Genomic DNA, 5,481 nt, shown 5'->3' on the forward strand with positions numbered 1-5,481 from the left:
TGAGTTTGTTTTAATGAAAAAAATGGCTGCATATCAACGCACAGCTTGGTTTATCCCTGTAATTCATGCACTTCTTAGCACTGGAAAAGCTTTTGGATCCCTGGCGTTTTGTACTGGATCGATTTGTAAATAATTGGTTTTCCTCATTTTTATTTTTTAACACTAGGAACATGCTCCAGAGACTCCGGCTCCCGCCTAAGCTCTACCAAAATTTCTTCAAAACAAAATCCTTTAATTTATTTTTTGTTTGGTTTAAAATTACATTTTCTAAATACTTAACTATGTATTTTTAATTTTTAAATAAACATTTATAAAAATTATTAAAAATGTTGTAAATGTTTTTTGCTATATTATTCTTCGAAAATAAAGCATTAAACAATTTTTCACAGGTTGTGAAATTTGGTTCGGAAGGAGAAGTAAGCTATATAACTTTTTCATATCGAAAGGGGGGGCGGACCCTCCCACTTATCTTCAAAACGCCACTCACAATCAAAAATGGACCGATCGGGATAAAAGTACGAAAATGATTTAAAAAATTGTGTCCATGTACCTAGGGGGCCTCCCCGACCCCAAAACTCCCCAAATATGAAACTCAAAACAAAAGTGTTCGGATGTACATTACAAATATGACATTAAAAATGAGGTCCTAATAATGGGTGGCCGCTGCCCAAATCTCCTCCAAAGCCCATCAAATGGGAAAATTAGCCAATCATTGCTATATGGGGTTCAAATGAAAGCTATTTTGGAGTAGATTACGAATATGATCACAAACATTATGTCCAAATATCTGAGGACTCAGAGGAGCGGGACGAATTCAGCTAGTATACATATAAAAGATGTAAGGTTAGGTTGAAAAGAGGGTGCAGATATAAATCAGCCCCATGCCACTATTGCCCCATACAACTAAGCCAACAATCGACTTGTTGTGAGCTCTAAGTAATAAAAAACTAATCTCGAAAAAGCCAATCTAACTTAGGAATTCCGTGCTACTAACAAAATCCTTAATTGTTTTCCATGCCACGCCCCAAAGTTGGTTCATGTCTGGTATGGTATAGTCACCTAAGTGCCGGTATTTGTTAGACGCGAAAACCGGGCAATGACAAAGGAAATGCTCCAACGTTTCATTATCTACCCCGCATGCCCTACACATGCTATCACTTGCCGCAACGATTTGACATAAGTTAGCTCGTAGTCTCATTATGATACCCATAGTTACGCTGACCTCCTTCTAACTTCCTTTCAGTAATAGCCTCGTCTTCTCACGATTTGGATTCCCCCATAGGATTTTCACCGTCCTACCGATCGTTGCGCTGTTCCACAGGGTTGCATGAGCGTTCATCGTCCACGCCCTTAACTCGGACTGCGTCGAGCCAAAAGGCTTCGGGTAGACCAAGTTTATTGACGCAGTTTTCATCCGATCTTCTTTAAATTGGGTACTGGCATGTTTTTCGGCCTAGAGACGAAGCCTATTGAAATTGGAGAAAATCGGTTCAGATTTGGATATAGCTCCCATATATATGTTCGTCCGATTTACAGTAATACTGCAATAAAATGGTCATTTGTTAACCGATTCCCTCCCTGGGAGCTATATCCAAATCTGTATATATATATGTATATATTTAGATATATATATATAAATATATATGAGAGCTATATCTAAATCTGAACCGATTTCCATGAAATTCAGTAATTCAATCCTTCTTGCCAAATTTCGAGGGAATCGGTTATATATATTGCCCGATTTTCACTCCTACAGCCACTGCAAGCGCATTTTTTGAGCAATCTTCCTAAAACTTCGTACAACGCTTTTTGACGACTGTCACAGTATGTGAGAAGTTTGCTCGAAATCAGTTCAGATTTAGATATAGCAATATTGCAATAAAATGGTCTCTTGTAAACCGATTCTCTCAAAATTTGGCAGGAAGGATTTTCTCATGACTCTCGACATTACATGGAAATAGGTTGAGATTTATAAATAGCTCTCATATATATAAATTTCAACTTCTAGAGTCACAGCAAGCGCATTTATTGACCCATCTTGCCAACAATTTTGCAAAACGCTTTCCTCGAGGACTGTCACATTATCTGAGAAGTTAGCTCGAAATCGATTCAGATTTAGGTATAGCTCCCATATATATGTTCGCCCGATTTTGAGAAATATTGCAAGAATGTTTTCAGTTCCTGCAAAAGTTTGAAAGAATCCGTTTATTCTTTCAAACTTTTGCAGGAAGGATTTTCTTATGACTCTCGATATTACTGGTGAAAATTTCGACAACTACCACATTATCAGAGAAGTTTGCTCGAAATCGGTTCAGAATTAGATATAGCTCCTATATATATGTTCGTCAGTTTTTCTTTTATACAGCCCGACTTTTGTCCTTCCTTATTGGTTTTGTAATAAATTCTGTATGATTGGGAGGCCACCGTAGCGCAGAGGTTAGCATGTCCGCCTATGACGCTGAACGCCTGGGTTCGATTCCTGGCGAGACCATCAGAAAATTTTTTTGGTTTTTCCCTCCTAATGCTGGCTACATCGGACTCGGCTCGGCTATAAAAAGGAGGGCCCTTATCATTGAGCTTATAAACTTGAATCGGACTGCGCTCATTGATGTGTGAGAAGTTGCCCCTGTTCCTTAGTGGAATGTTCATGGGCAGAATTTGCATTTGCATGACGTAGATACTGCCATTCTATAATGGACGAAATATTACCGTTGCGCTATTAAAGGGGCAATTTATCCTTTTTGAATCACCATGTTCTATTGATTTACATTCGAATTTAAAATGTTTTGAAGTGATCACTATTTAACCTTAATTTTTAGGACGCTTAGTTATAAATACTACCAAATTAAGTTTTTGAACTGCAAATCGCCAATATGGACAATATTAGTTTAAAAGTTTCATGAATGAGATATTTATCTGCAAGTAAACTGGGATGCTAGTCTCTGTGATTGTTCGGCATCACAGATACCAATTAATAAATATGACAAAAATTAGCTACAAGCATGTGGGCATTAACAGAGCGATGGTAGTGGACAAGGAAGTTTGTAAAATTTAATTGCTTACACAATCTTTGAAACCTATATTTTAGAAATCCTTCTTATACCCACCAGCATAGGATGGGGGCATGCTAATTTAGTTGTTCCGTTTGTAATACCTTGAAATCTTTATCTAGACATCTATCAAGCAATGTTCGTCCGTCAGTTTTTGAACTGCAAATCGCCAATATGGACAATATTAGTTTAAAAGTTTCATGAATGAGATATTTATCTGCAAGTAAACTGGGATGCTAGTCTCTGTGATTGTTCGGCATCACAGATACCAATTAATAAATATGACAAAAATGAGCTACAAGCATGTGGACGTTAACAGAGCGATGGTAGTGGACAAGAAAGTTTGTAAAATTTAATTGCTTACACAATCTTTGAAACCCATATTTTACAAATCCTTTTTATACCCACCAGCATAGGATGGGGGCATGCTAATTTAGTTGTTCCGTTTGTAATACCTTGAAATTTTTATCTAGACATCGATCAAGCAATGTCCGTCCGACGGTCCGTCCATCCCTTTACCAGTCGAAATCGCGAATGAAACGAATAAAGATATCCGCTTGAAATTTTGCAAAGATACTTTTCGTTAGGGATTGCACATGGGACATATAGGTTTTGATTTGAATATAGCTCCCATATTAAATTGTCCTTCGATTTGACGTCTTGAGATTCGATCCGGCTGAATTCTACAGGTTTTACTTGTATAATTACTTTCTGTTTGATTTATTTTTATTTAAATAGTAATTTACCCTTTTTTCCAATAAAAAAAATATTTTGGCTTCTGTTTTCTTAAAATAAATCCCTTCCCTGTCCCTTTATCCATTTTCAACTGTTACGCAGGATAATACAGTAAACAGGATGTGTATCAAAATTTGTAACATAATTTTAGGCGCATTTAAAAATGGTCTATTGTGACTTGCGTTGCCACTTTTCATATTCCTTTATTTAGAGTAAAGATACTGTGTATCAAAATCTGTAACATAATTATAGGCGCATTCAAAAATGGTCTATTGTGACTTGCGTTGCCACTTGGCGAATAAAGTCAACTATTCCTTTTTATACACTCCATCATAGGATGGGGGTATACTAATTTGTCATTCTGCTTTTAACTCCTCCAAATATTCGTCTGAGACCCCATAAAGTATACAAATTCTGGACCGGATGACATTTAAAGCGATCTAGCCATGTCCGTCCATCTTTCTGTCGAAAGCACGCTAACTTTCGAAGGAGTGAAGCTAGACGCTTGATACAAATACTTCCTATTAGTGTAGGTCGGATGGGATTGTAAATGGGCCATATCGGTCCATGTTTTGATATAACTGCCCTATTAACCGATCCTGGATCTTGACTTCTTGAAGGGCACAATTATTATCCGATTTGGCTGCATTTTGGCATGAGGTGTTTTGTTATGATTTTCAATAACTGCGCTAAATATGTTTCGTTTTGAATTCCAACAACTGTGTTGAGTTTGGTTCAAATCGGTTTATAATCTGATATAGCTGCCATATAAACCGATATTAAATTTGGACTTCTTAAGCCACTAGAGGGCGCAATTCTTATCCAATTTGGCTGAAATTTTGCGTGACGTGCTTTGTTATGACTTCCAACAACTGTGTCAAATAAGGTTGAAGTCGGTCCATAACCTGATATAGCTGCCATATAAACCGATCTGGGATCTTGACTTCTTGAGCCTCTGGAGGGTGCAATTATTATCAGATTTGCCCATAGCCTGATACAGCTCCCCTTTAAAACGGTCTTCTATTTTTCCTTTTGAGCCCCTAAAGGCCGAAATTCTTATTCGATTTGGCTGAAATTTTACACCATGACTTCTACCATGGTCTCGAACATTCAGTTCAATTATGATCCGAATCGAACCATAGGCCTGTATATCATTTCTTTTTTTTTTTTGTACCATCACAATCTTACCTTCATATTTCATAAGAAATGATAGTTTTTTAGTATTTCCTTTGAATCTTAAGCGTAAAAACGAATTAATTTTTTTCACATATTTTTCATTTCCAATCATTTTTATATGGAGTTTAACAGTTGTTTATGTGAAAAGACGAACAGAGTACCAACCCTAATCAAGTGACCGCGATCAAAAAATTACAACTCACTTTGTTTTACTCTTTCATCACTCTTTCTTCTCGGCAGCGATGACCTTTTGCCCGAAATTACTTTTAAAACATAATAAAAAATTCTTATCTTTATAATAAAGCTGAATTCTAGGAAATTACAAGCATTTATTTCTTCTTGAGAATCATGTTTTAAAGGAACCGATATTCAATTCATTGTGAAATTCCGTAAATGGCAACTCTATATGAAATATTTGTTGCACACTTTCAGGCGCTCGCTATATTAACGAATTCAGACCAATCCTAATTTTCAAAATTCAAAGTAAAATTCCTCCTTCAGAATAAAGCAAATATATATG

The sequence above is a fragment of the Stomoxys calcitrans genome, chromosome 4 (genome assembly GCF_963082655.1).
Source record: "Stomoxys calcitrans chromosome 4, idStoCalc2.1, whole genome shotgun sequence".
Lineage (NCBI taxonomy): Eukaryota > Metazoa > Arthropoda > Insecta > Diptera > Muscidae > Stomoxys > Stomoxys calcitrans.